This window comes from Topomyia yanbarensis, chromosome 1, assembly GCF_030247195.1.
Source record: "Topomyia yanbarensis strain Yona2022 chromosome 1, ASM3024719v1, whole genome shotgun sequence".
Classification (NCBI taxonomy): domain Eukaryota; kingdom Metazoa; phylum Arthropoda; class Insecta; order Diptera; family Culicidae; genus Topomyia; species Topomyia yanbarensis.
This window is the reverse complement of record NC_080670.1, coordinates 205,177,813-205,191,954: the sequence shown is the minus strand read 5'-3', so window position 1 is coordinate 205,191,954 and position 14,142 is coordinate 205,177,813. Positions and strand designations below refer to the sequence as shown.

Genomic DNA, 14,142 nt, shown 5'->3' with positions numbered 1-14,142 from the left:
GAGTTCGTAAATTTTGAAAGATGGCCGCTTTTCCCGGGCACCTCCGGAACCGTCTATGGTGGTCAATGTAGTCAACGAAAGTTTGGTTGGCCGTTGGTGACCTAGAACAGCAAATTTAAGTTGTTTGAGAGACATTTTAGCGAAATTTTTACCTTTTTTGCTTTCATCGGAGTATCGGTTTGAATCACAATTTGCTATGTGATCGCACGCCACAACCTGTAACTCCGGAACCGGAAGTCGGATCGGGATGAAATTAAATAGCCATTTACGGGGACGCAATACCTTTCATTTGAGGCCAAGTTTAGTCGAATCGGTCTAGCTATCTCCGAGAAACCGATGTGACTGTTATTCTGAATTTAGATACTTCCGCCGGGGCTTCCGGAACCGAGGATGGTGGCCAATGTGGCCAAATAGACTTTGAATGGATGTTAGTGACCTAATACTACAAATCGAAGCAGTTGTGGTCATATTTTGGAAAAATTTTCACCATTATACATTCATTGCAGAATTTATTAAAATCGACATTTTCTGCGTGTTCGTACTTATCACCCTGTAATTCCGGAACCGGAAGTCGGATCCATTAGAAATTCAATAGCAGCCTATGAGAACGTTGCACCTTTCATTTGAGACTAAGTTTGTCAAAATCGGTTCAGCCATCTCCGAGAAAAATGAGTGACATTTTTGGTCACATACACACACACATACACACACACATACATACATACACACATACATACACACACACAGACATTTGCCGAACTCGACGAACTGAATCGAATGGTATATGTCACTCGGCCCTCCGGGCCTCCGTTAAAAAGTCGGTTTTCAGAGCAATTGCAATACCTTTCTATTGAGAAAGGCAAAAATTGATTTCAGTACTAGAAATTTTTCGGTCAGAAATTACATGAATCGATTGAGTTAAATTTCGTTTAACGAAAATATAAACACGTCCTTGTTTGACACTACCGGTCTTACTTAACAATGAATTTAGCCACATGGGTTAACCTTTTTGACAGTTAACCCAGCAAAAAGATAGGTGACAAGGTGGTTAAATGGAAGGTGTAGACTTAAAATAATTACTATTTATCATTGTACGTACAGAAAAGTAAAGACATTTCGACTCCAACGTCTTTAACGTCAGCTACATCGTAAAACACTAAAACAACGCATGACTTAGTAACTCAGTTGTTGGTGAGAGAAAAAAAAAAAAACAAGGGGGGTTTTATTAAAGCGTAGAATAGTTTCGATAAAAGCTAACAAATCAATCCGATGACGTACATGCAGCTCGCCACCTGGAACATCTCAATCCATTGTGTTAAATTTTTCCGTATTTTAAGATTCCAGGAAACAGTCATTTTTCTGATAATAAGCAAACATTTAACGCCTATCATCGCTGATAAGTTCCCAGCAATGATTGCCTCTAGAATCACGCCTGCTGTAACGCAATATCCGCCATCCATCACCGTTCGATGAACTAACAACATCACCGTCACTGCTGCCGCTGCCATCACACAACACAACAAAAACAATAGCCCAGCTAATTCCGTCATCGTGTTGTTGTTGAGGCTGACGAGACTGCGAATGATTACGATCAAATCAGCTCGATTTCGCGTGAGAAAAAGTCATGTGCCAACTGCAGCAATCTCAGGCGGCAGCTGCCGCCAGCGCCTGCTAGAGATGCCAATCGGTCATGAAGGTAGGTTAGGTTAGGTACACCTAATAATCATCATCACTATTGGCGTGCAATCCGCTATCTACCTATCTATCCTCGTGCCTATCTTTTTCCTCTTTTTTTTGTTTCTAAATTACTATATACCTAAGCCGAAGAGATTCGAGTCAAATATGACAACAACCTGCTGTGTCGGTCGTGCGGCAACCACCAATCACCGCATCGCGATGCATCGTCGTCATAGCCTACTGCTGTGATGATGACCTACTGCGAAAGGAATTTTCTGTCTCTCCCTCTCACATGCATGTTGTGGCGGGTCGGTTCGGTGTAATTCGCGTAACTTCCTACCCGAAGGGGCATTTAAAGGCCCAAATGGATTAATGGTGGTGGTGGCAAACAATCTTGATTGATTAGCTGGAGGCGGCGACGTCGAGTTTTGGTTTGAAGTTGAACGAATGTCATTTTCGGTGCATCGTTGATCGCCATTCACTACTGTCATTAGGTAAATGAATTACCAGCGATGAATAACCGTTGCTATTGTTATCTAATCGATTGTGGTTGAGTGTGTGAAGAGTGTTGGATTTGAGTGCCCTGCGGGTGATGCTTATGTCTTATGTCTTACTGATGATTATCTAATTTAGAAGGCCGTTTTTTCACAAACAGACACGATCGACAATCACTTTTGGGAATCTTAACTCAGATCTACTTTGAAACGGAAAAATAAAGTTTCCATATAAGTTCCGGCATCATCCGATGTATTAGAGATGGGCGAAACAGTTCACTTCGAAGAACCATTCCCGACTGAACAGTTCTGTAAAAAGAACTAGTTCAGATGAACCGTTCTTCCGTTCAGCTGATAATTTACTTGTATCTAGCGAATGTCTCTCAAAACATTCGATTCTTGGAGAGGAACCAAACAGATGCTGCCAAACTATTATACCCCTGTATGCTTAACAAGTTCATCAAGGGTAGCGATTTCTTCATGCTGTATAACTAGAGAAATAGAGAATGTGATGAGTCGTTCTTCGCCGGTTCCATTCTGGGAGAGCACAGAGAGCGGTTTGTGGGACGGCAAGTCGGTTCATTTTCATTCGTTCGCCTAAAAATCGGTCCGAGAAATTCGCCAAACGGCTTTAGGTCAGGTTCAGTTCATTCGCTTTGAAGAGAATTGAGAACTACCGTTCTTTTAAAAAGAACTTCCGTTCGCTCATTCTCTTCGAAGAACCAGTTCACTTGAACCGTTCGCGAACGAATGGCCCATCTCTACGATGTATGGCCTGCTGTACAAGCATGTTCCAAGATTGCTTGAGCCTCTACTTTTTAATTGACTGGAAAAATGCCGATTTACAGCTGAATCCATCGGCTAATACATAAGGGAAGAGCTCATGAGCTGATTTCATCCAGCCCTAACCTCAATATTGAACCAGCTCCTGATTGGTCGCTTTGTCGACCGAAAGCGTACGTCAAAATTACATGAGGGTTCCAGCGCGAATGTAGACGTTGAATCGTCGAGAACTATACTAAAACCCACATCGGTGACATTCCAGATCGAAAACAGTCTACAGTCTTGAGTTCAGAGTTCAGAATCCCGGGTCTCCGGAGTCCCCAGTCCGCAGTCTACATTCCAGAGTCTCAAGTCCACAAACTCTTGTCCAGATTCCAGATTGCAGTCCAGACTCCAGAGTTCAGGGTTCCGAGTCAACAGTCTATAGTGCAGAGTCTACAGTTCAGAGTCCAGCGTTCCGAGTCAATATTCCCGACTCCAAAATACAAAGTCTTAAGTCACGATTTCAAAGTCCAGAATGGTTAGCCCCAGGTCCGACGTCCAGAGTCCGGAGTCCACAGTCTACAGTCTGAAATCCACAAACTCTAGTCAAGAATCTAGAGTTCCAAATCCAGCATCTCGATACCCGAGTCGATAGTCTACAGCCTAAAATCTACAGTCCAAATTCGAGAAATAACGGAGTCAACAGTCTACAGTCAAGTGTCAGGAGTCTCAATCCCACAAACTTCAATCCAGATCACAGAGTTTTGAGTCCAAAATCTATTGGCCCAAGTCCAGAATCCCGAATACCGAGTCGAGTGTTCCCAACTCCAGAGTCACGAGTCCACAGTCTACAGTCTTGAGATCAGAGTCCTTAGTCTCGAGTCCACAATCCCGAGTCCAAAGTCTATAGTCCAGAGTTCCGAGTCCACTGTTCCGAGTCCAGAATTCCGATTCCAGCGTCTCGAGTTCCGAGTTCACAGTACAGAGCTGCAGTCAGAGTCGAAAGCTCAGAGCTTTGAGTTCAGAGTCCGAACGCGAACGAATATATTAAACCATCGTTTTCAATCTGAAATATCCATTTCGGCGATATTTCAGGTTGAAAACAGTCCACAGTCCAATGCTTTGAGTTTAGAGTCCAGAGTTTCGAAACCAGAATCCCGAGTTTCCAGAGTCCTGAGTCCACAGTCAACAGTTCAGAGTCAGTAGTCTCAAGTCCACAAATTTTTGCCGAGATTCCAGTTTTCAGTCCGGAATCCAAAGACTCAATTCCAGAATCCCGACTTAAGAGTCCTGTGTTCAGGGTTCCGAGTCAACAGTCTGTAGTTCATAATCTACAGATCAGAGACCAGTGTTCCGAGTCCATATTCCCAACTCCAAAGTCCTGAGTCTTAAGTCACGATTTCAAAGTCCAGAATTCTAAGTCCCATAGTCCGAAGTCCGGAGTCCACAGTCTACAGTCCAGAGTCTGAAGTCCACAAACTATAGTCCAGAATCTAGAGTTCCAAGTCCAGAATCTCGATATCCGACTTAAGATTCCCGAGTACACAGTCTACAGTCTAGAATCTACAGTCCAGAGTCGAGAATCTTGAGTTCGGAGTCAAGAGTTCCGAGACCAGAATCAACAGAGTCAACAGTCTACAGTCAAGTGTCAGGAGTCTCAAGTGCACACACTCCAATCCAGATTCCAGAGGCTTAAGTCCAGAATCCATTGACCCAAGCCTAGAATCCCAAATACCGAGTCCATGATCCCAACTCCAGAGTCCCTAGTCCACAGTATAGAGTCCAGAGTCTTGAGATCAGAGTCTTTAGTCTCGAGTTTACAGTCCTGAGTCCACAGTCTACAATCCAGCGAATTCCGAGTCCAGCGTCTCGAGTCCATTGTTTTGATTCCAGCCTCTCTAATCCACAGTCCAGAGTCGCGAATCTACAGTCCAGAATATTGAAATCCGAGTCCAGAGTCCTGAGCCCACAATCCTGAGCTCCAGAGTCCCGAATCTCGAGTCTAGAGACCCAAGTCCACAGTCCAGAAATTCTAGTTCAGAGTCCCGAGTCCACAATCCAGAGTCTTGAGTTCACAGTCCACCGTTCCGAGTGCAGAATCCCAAATCCAGAATCTCCGTGTCTCCGGTCTATTGTCTCGATTACAAAATCTCGTGTCCAGAGTCCCTATTCCACAGTCTACAGTCCAGAGACTTGAGTTCAGAACTTCCGAGACCAGAATCCAGCGTCACGAGTCCACAGTCTTGAGTTCCGACTGTTCCGACTACAGAATTCCGAGTCCACAGTCTCGAGTTCCGGATCCATTTGATTGACTCCAGAGTCTTTAGTTCAGAGTCCCGAGCTCACATCCTACAATCCAGAATCCTGAGTTCAGAGTCCTGAGTATCGAGCCCAGAGTCTCTACTCCACAGTCTACAGTCCAGAGTCTTGAATTCCGGCCGAGTCCAGAGTTCTGAGACGACAATCCCGAGTTCATAGTCTACAGTTCAGAGCCCCGAGTCTCGAATCCAGAGTCCCGAGTCCACAGGCTGCAGTCCTCGCATAATGGCTGTTCGTATCGCGAATGCGTACAGAACGATATCGTCGGAGGCGGTATGCGTAATTGCCAGGATGATCCGTATCTGCATCACGCTGGCTGGGGACGTGGAATGCTACCAGCGGAGAAATGCACGTAATGCAAGGAGACTGGTCCGAGCGGACTCGTTGGCTAAGTAGCAACAAGAGCAGAAAAACGCGGAGAACGGAAACGGTGGACCCACCGACTCATCCCAAATGTGTCTTCTTGGGTGCATAGGAAGTATGGAGAGGTGAACTTCCATTTGACGCAGTTTTAGTCCGGGTATGAATGCTTCCGGAAGTATCTGCATCGGCTTGGACACGCTTCGTCACCCCTTAGACCGGAGTGTGTCAACGTGCAAGAGACACCAGAACACGTGGTCTTCAAAAGACCTAGGTTCGATGAAGTTCGAAGGGGTATGTCTAGTGTGACAGTGGACAATAGTGTGACAGTGGAACGCTGTCAACAGAGAGTTTACGAGTATACTGAGCTACAGAGATAGGGGTGAAGGGACTAACAAAGTAGCGCCATCGGCCTAGTAAGCCGCCGTGAAACCACAAATCAGATTTCAGGAGAAATTCCGCCGCCAGGGAACTCTCAAACGGTGTCGACTATGTCCACCAGGTCGGTGACCAGTCGAGTAGTACGCGACGTAGCACCGGGTTCCGGTCGTCGGGGCGTCAGTTAGCCGGATGTCACCGGAATCGCCGGACTGACCTCCACACCCTACCGGGAAGCTCATGAGAAGGCTAGATCCACTGCCAGGGATTAGAGCGAGTAGACCGCTTCGAATAGCTCCCAGTAAACCAGGAGCTACACTCCAACCGGTATCGCTGGATGGACCTCAGCGCCTACTGGCTGGCCCGTTAAGTAGGCTAGGTCCACTGCCGGGGACTGGTTCGAGTAAATCGCAGATCGAAGCGGGGTGCTAAATGGGCCACGGAAATGAACATCGGTATCGGGAAAAATCTACAAGCGGGGAGTTCACTGTAGGGTAGATTCACCGCAGTGGAATATCCTAGTATATCGTGACAAAAATGGCAGCTAATTGGCTTACGAAACAGACATCGGTATCGGGAGAAATTCCGCTACCAGGGAACTCTCATCCGGAGTAGGGTAGTTCACCGCTGGATAATATTCGAATAAAGCTGGGAGCTAAACGGCTCTAGAAAGCAGGTATCAGTGTCGGGAGAAATTTCTCCACCGGGGAACTCTCAGCCGAAAAAGGATTAGTTCACCGGCGGGGACTCTTAGAGTAGATCGCGATAAGGCCGGGAGCTGAATGACTCACGGCAACAGGAGCCAAATGGCTCATGGAATAAGCATCTAAACGACTCACGGAGACGAGAGATAAATGGCAACCTAATAGATGGAGACAAGAAGCAAGAGGAAAGTGGAGAGTTAAATAAAAGCTCAAAGGACGAGCCATTTCATGGACCAAGAGGCTCCGGGATAGAGCAGAAGCAAGATGTGCGACGAAAGCACAACGAACCCTCCCCCCACGAAGTAACACCTTCACGTAGTTCCGTGTAGAAGAAGGCCGTAAAGAGTAAGGAGTGTTTTTAGTGGTGAGTCGTGTGTCCCACACAGTGCCAATACACTACAGGTCAGGTTTTTGAAGCATTTTAAACCTCATTAGTAACCTCCAGAGTCCTGAGTTCAGAGTCTCGAGTGTACCTTTCCTGAATCCAGAATCCCAAGTCCTGAGTTTCAAGTCCAGAGTCCTCAGTCCAGGATCTTGCGTTCAAAGTTCAGAGTCCCAAGTCCAATGTCTCGAGTTCAGAGTCCCGAGTCCAGTGTCTAGAGTTCACATTCCCTAGTCCAGAGTCGCAAGTCCAGAGTTTTGAGTACAGAGTTCAGAGTTCCGAGACCAGAATCCCGTGTCCAGAGTTCTTAGTCCACAGTTCCGACTACAGAGTGCCGAGTCCAGAGTTTACAGTTCAGAGTCTTGCGTGCAAAGTTCCGAAACCAGAATCCCGTGTCCAGAGTCTCCTGTGTACTGTCCCGACTCCAAAGTTCCGAGTCCAGAGTCTCAAGCCTAGTGTCCCATATCCAGAGTCTTAAGTTCAGAATCCCGAGTTCTGAGTTAAGAGTCCAGAGTCCCGAATCTGGAGTCCAAAATCCCGATGTTAATCTTGAACTCAAAGTTCGAAGTCAAGTGTTCCGAGATCAGAATACTGAATCCAGATTTCACAGTTTTCAGTCCAGAATCTACATTTAGAGGTCCAGGGGTCTTGAGTTCAGAATCAAGAGTTCCGAGTTCAGAATCCCAAGTTCATTGCCTCGGCTCCACAGTCTCGAGTCTAGACTCCCTAGTCCAGCATATCGAGTCCAGAGTTCCGTTCAGAGTCTACAGTCCTATATCTATGGCCAATAACCCAGATTTACGGATGCCTAGCTCAGAATCCATAGACCAGAGCTGAGAGTCCAAAATTAAGAGGAAATGTTCACAGTTCTCATGAGTTTCGGATGCAGAAACTTGCTTCCAGAATGCAGAGTTCTGAGCACCGAATACTGTGACCTAGAGTGATAGTCCTGCATTTCTAATCCAGAGATCACATCGCCGAGATGTTAGTCTATTGACATTGATCCACTTTCCATAGCTAAAAGTTCAGAATATATCTCTTTTGGCATGTTTGGCGCGATTTAATTTATGAAAGGTCCTTTAGAGCCAAGAACACGTTCTTTTTAAATTGGTATATACTCTAAAGTTAATGGTACGGATTGATACTGAACCTATGGCCTTCGACTGGCAAGGTCCATTCCCATTGATTCGTGGTTCTATTAGTTATCGACTCGCTCGATCTTGAGTGTGAGGCTGGTTCGGAAAAAGAATGTAGGACAGGCACCTGATATAGGTAATTATTACATGTTTTTTATTGTTTCACTCGACTAATCACTTTGAATCTTTTTAAAGAGGGCTGGTGTGATTTGTTCAAGTTGATTGCTAGGCTTGTTCAGACGGGCATTCATAACTTCGAGCGAATTCGTAGTTTTTGGGAGCGACTTATTCTTCAACCGTCCAATCTCTTCGTGAACATCAGCTAGATGCGGCGTAGAGAACTTGTCGTCGGTTTCATGTTATCCCCAAGCTGACTCTGGCGCTAGTTGTATCATTTAGATTTTCGTACACCGTCGACACTGTTTCGCCTCCGGGGAAGAATTTTCCGTTGATTAGAACGTAGTCAATTTTAATTCAAATCTATTGATTGGATGATCTCCAGATAGCGTAGTGTTTAGCTTTGCGGGGAAGAAGGTGTCTCGGACTGTCATTTTTCAGAAGACTCGCATCGTTGACCGTTGTCATTCGTTACGGTGAGCGGAATGTTCGATCTGGACACCGATTTGTACATTTTCTCTCTGATTATCGGATCGTTCATGGCACCGATAACGAACCTAACGTCCTGCCGCGATCAGCTCTCAACTGCGGCGTAAAATTACTCACTTCATGTGGACAGTGCACGTTGATGATGCTATAGTTTAAGAAGCGGCCTTTGATCCTCGCTGCACGCTTCCAGCTACTTGGTGACGCGTTAGTGTATCTTTCTCAGCTCGTTCGTTGTGCCGTACCTGGGAGTCTCCTTTTCCACATTCTATGTCTCGTCAAGCAAACTCCGTACAATGCTTCGACCTCAAAGATGTATGTTTTTAGCCAGTCGTGCAGAATTTGGTCGAACCTCGGGCAACTGGAAAAGTGTTCCATGCTTGAAGCACTCTTATCCACATTACTTTCTTCAATATCCGTAAGAAGCAGATTTTGTAAGTGGCTTGTTAGAGCTGCATCAATAGTTTGACTCGTCGTCTCTTTGTTGTCCGCCAATGCAAATTTGTTGATACCCGTGAACGGTTATTAATTTGGTGGACGTTAGCGTTAAAAAAGCGCACCGGATCGCTCGCATTTCACCATTACTACTGCGAAAGACGGTAGCATCCAGTCAACGCCGGTATGTGGATTAAATGTCATCGTAAGACGCGTTGGGAGGCATGAGATAGGAGCTCGTGAACACTGGGTATAATACGTCATTATGAATGACACAAATTAATGTTTGATTTGGCTCTGAAATTTGATCAAATTTATTCCAGAGTTGTTTACAAATTTTCCTGTTTAGAATTTGTTTCAAATTGTATTGAAGTTATTTTTTGGACTGTTTCATTTTCTTATATTTTGATACTATTTTAGAATTTATCTGTATTTGTCTCTGATTAGACAAAAATTATTTTTAATTTGTCTCGATTACGAATCTATTTCAAAATTGTTTCAAGTTTTGTAAAATTATTCATTTCAATTTTATACAAACATTTGGTTTAGAAAAGTCGTATTATTTGTGTTTCACATTCCATTCGTCAGTAACTGACACCAACTTGGGGCCAGTTAGATGATAAATCTTAACTAAAACCTAAATTAACACCAAATTACAACGTTTTTCTGCTGCATTTTGTTGAGCTCTTAAAGGTGTATCAAATTCGCAGCAATATGAGCTTTTTCAGGCATTCGTTCAAGTTCATATTGTGGATTGTGATGCAAACTGGAGTACTCCGGACAGTGTCTCTAACATCACCCATCCTTCATCTATTTTCACAATTAGATTTTCCTATTCATATCCAAAACTACTTACAAATCCCCAAATCTAGCATGATTGTTACCCAGTAAAAGCTTTCTCGATCACATTTCCCCCCTCTCAACCAAATCAACACGCGTATTGTGTTCCAGAAAAAAAACGCGTAAATCAAATTTGCTACACCGATACCGATCGAAAAGCAGGCTATGTGGCTGATGCTCTCTATAGAGCAGCTGCATGCAGGTGTTTGGTTGCCATGCCGCCGCTATGGAATGGGGTCTCTTTGTATGGTGGAATTATATCAGTCAAAGCGCGCTCTCTATCGGTTCGCTGCCGTATGCTCTTGTTTTCGCCGTTTTGTTTTCCACCATTCGTTACCCATTAGGTCCGCTTTATCTGCACACCACAGGACTTTTTGGGGGTATTGATTTAATTGATTCTTGTTCGTTCGTTCCGTTCCGTTCATGTGTGCGACCCGTTTTTTTTTTGTTCGGGGCGTTCGTCGGGCTTTCCTGGTTGTTTTATTTCAAAATGTGAAACCGACGGTTTTGGGTCCAATTTCCCGTAAATTGGTAGGTTTAATTCGGGGCTTTATTGAATGAGGAAAAACGAGCAAAATACAGACGAAAAAAAAGTGGAAACTTATTTTCGGCCTGCTGCGATCAACAATGTTGGGGTGGTTTGTGAAGGGGGACTGCGGCCACTAGCACATTGGAGAGATTCGGTTTTCCAGTATTTAAGCAGATTGTTGTGTTCCACTGACACGGCTGACGGCGATGATGATAGTGATGTGGTTGGTGAAACAATGCAAGCAACAGGAAGATAGAGATAGCGCAGAAAAAAAAGTAGTTGCTGTTAATTTTCGGTTATGATAGTATGTGTCTATGCACGTGGAAAAAAAATGATAATGACTATCAATTACTGATTACCCCCTAATTTTGGGGCATGAAAGTGCTAGGGTATTAGCCAATCTAGTGATTTGGAAAGTGTCGATACTTAATTAAGCGAAACTGTTCCCCTTAACCGCAGATTACACGCGGATTGCGGTTTTTTGAGTAATTTGCAATCATCGAAAATACTCGCCCCTTTGTTTGACCGGTTTGAGTACTGAAGACCTTTGGGGTAATTTATTACACGAAACACTAGCATATCAAGTAGGCGTTTGTATTTCTGCAGTTGTCACAGGCAAAGGTTCTGTTGACTCACAGTACTGCCACTGCAAGGAGCTTGTCGTTGGAGACCCGACTGTCACCAACATTTCCACCGGCTGTAACGACGACGTACCATCGCGTGGACCAACGTTATCTTGTCGGTCTCCACCAGCTTGTTGGCAACGACCACCGGTAGTCGAGTCGCCGCCCTTTGAGTGCCTCCATACGAGTTCCAAATCGGGACGGTTGCCTGTACATCTAGTTTGCACTACTCGATCAGTGCACCCTTCAGTTCTTCTACGGTCGTTATCTCGTCTAGACTTTTTGCACTCGACTACGGTTTCCTGCGACAGGGCTCTCACGTTCGCTTCGCTGCCCAAGCATTTAGCAAAGAGCAGCCAACTTAACGGAACGATCCTTCTTCAGCTCGAGGATCATCTACCCTTTCTGAGTACGCCTCTTTTTAACAACGTTCTCTCCCAGCTCCTTCAACTCAGGGTCCTCTCTCACTTTCTTGAGAAGAGCGGCGTAGGACGCCCTTGTATCTCTCCCGAGATTCCCTCCGCTTCACCTGCTGGCTTCCCATGATTCACCAGTGACGGTCTATTCCAACCTTCCTTTGATCGCTGGTGCCCTCCAGCTCGCTCTTCTGCTTTTTCGGGTCCTCTTGCTCCCACTGCGTGTCCCTCACTTTTTTCTCCGAGCTAGTATTGTGGTGATTCTTCGATGTCACCTCAGTTACTGCCGTCGCGTGTTCTGCGGCTTCCATCAGAGCTTCTTCGGCTGATTCAGCTCTCATCAAGAGCACCTTCTGCCCCCATTCAGCAACAGTTACGGCCGATTTAATATTCGTCATTACCTGCTTCAGCTTGTTGTGTACACTGTGCTTGTCCTTCGCGAAGTCATAGAGCTCGTCGACTTCCCAAGATGTGAATCATTGTGGGTAGTGTCGCTACCTGATTTCGGGGCTAACATGCGATTCAGTAACCCCATCTAACGTTGATTACCTTGTGGCTCACTCTGTACCAGGCCGCTGCTGGTACTTGCTGGTTATCTCTGCAGCTCACCGCTCCTTGCAAACGCAATCGCGTCCTCCTTATTTGTTTTATTGGATGTCTCCATTTTGTTGGGTCCCAACTCCGTGCCGCTATCTCCACTCGTTGCACCTAGTCGCCTTATGCGATCCCATGGTTATCTATGCGAGCAGGGACGACTATCCTTCAGTGTCCAGAGCCGGATCGGCGTAAAATCGGGAATGCTTCAACCGAAAGCTAGTACCACCAACTAAATGGTGACGAGTTTTGAACGTATCCGGAGACCTGCCAGGGTTTCTCGGGACGGAGCCAGCCGTGCTGTTAGTCCACTCGCCATTTCAAGTCGATGTCATCCTTTCTTACTTAGTGAGTAGAACAGCACGCCTGTCAGCCATGGGTCGTAATCAGGATGTTACTGGAATCTTAGGATCTTAGCAGAAGCGGCACAGATTCGTCTCATCGGAGCTGCTTTCGGAGTTATGGCCTTTTTAGAGGTTTAGCAGAGTTTAATCCAAACCCCGTCATATCCTAGCAAGACTCCCCAACTCGCAATAGGACCGGGGGAGGGGGGGGGGGTTCCTTAAGCTCCTAGACTCCTATCTCTACTGCACCCCAGAACTCAAGACTCTGGAAGTGTAGACTGTGGAACCGGGACTCTGCACTCGAGACTCTAGAATCGAGGCTCTGGACTGCGAATTCTGGACTCTGAACTCACTACTCTGGAAGTGTAGACTGTGAACCCTGGACTCAGGGCTGCGATTTATTGTTTCGGAATTCTGGACTAGGAAGTCAGGACTTGAAACTCGGGACTTGAAACTCGTGACTCTGAGCTAGTAGTCTCGGGATTCAGGACTTTGAAGTTGGGATTCTGGTCTCAAAACTCAGGACTTTGAACTCAAGACTTTAGACTCTGGACGGTAAACGGTGGACTCTGTACTCTGGACTCAAAAAACTTAACAGGAGACTCTTGTGGACTTGACCCTCTTGAATCTGGACTGTAGACTGCGGACTCGGGATTCTGCTTTAGTAATTCTGGACTCTGAATTGAAGGCTCTGGAGCTGGTAGATTTTTCTCGATACCGATGTTCGTTTCAGTGAGCCATTTATCTCCCCGCTTCGATCTGCGATTTACTCGAACTAGTCCCCGCAGTGGACCTAGCCTACTCAACGAGTCAGCCAGTAGGTGCTGAGGTCTGGCCAGCAATTCCGGATGTAGCTTTGCTTTCGATGTATTGGAACCCCAACGACCTATTGCCAGCAATTCGAAGCGGTCTACTCGCTCTAATCCCTGGCAGTGGATCTAGCCTACTCATGAGCTTCCCGGTAGGGTATGAAGGTCAGTTCGGCGATTCCGGTGACATCAGGTTAACTGGCGCCCTGGACCCGGTGCTACGTCGCGTACTACTCGACTGGTCCCCGGCGGTGGATTTATTCTACATTGACGGGGATCTATTCCCGAAACCCGATTTGGGGTTTCACGGCGGCTTTCTAACCAATGGCGCTACTTTGTTGAGCCCTTCGCCACTTTCTCTGCAATTCGGAGAGTATACTCGTAACTACTCTGTTGACAGTGTCCCAGATTTGCTCGTCGCGGCACATCTCCTCGACGATATTGTCCACTGTCACACCAGGCATACCCCTTCGAACTTTTTCGAACCTAGGGCATTCGAAGAACACGTGCTCCGGTGTTTCTTGCACGTTCACAAACTCCGATCAAAGGGGTGACGAAGCGTGTTCAAACCGATACAGGTACTTCCGGAAGAAACCGTGCACGGACAAAAATTGCGTCAAACGGAAGTTCACCTCCCCATGCTTCCTATGCATCCAAGCCGACATATTTGGGATGAGTCGGTGGATCCACCTTCCTTTCTCTGCGTTTTTCTATTCTTGTTGCAACTTAGCTGA

General features: G+C 46.0%; 1 protein-coding gene across 9 annotated transcripts in view; it reads right to left on the bottom strand.

Annotated features, from left to right (window-relative positions):
* Positions 1–14,142, bottom strand: part of LOC131689095 (uncharacterized) — a 62,706-nt gene that overhangs the window by 12,755 nt on the left and 35,809 nt on the right. The window contains exon 1 of one of the 9 annotated variants that reach the window (XM_058973981.1): positions 1,100–1,134. The exons of the other annotated variants lie outside the window; for them this stretch is intronic. The gene's annotated coding sequence lies outside the window, so the exon portion shown is untranslated. Of the gene's footprint in view, positions 1–1,099; positions 1,135–14,142 lie in introns of those variants that run through there. 9 annotated transcript variants of the gene reach the window in all.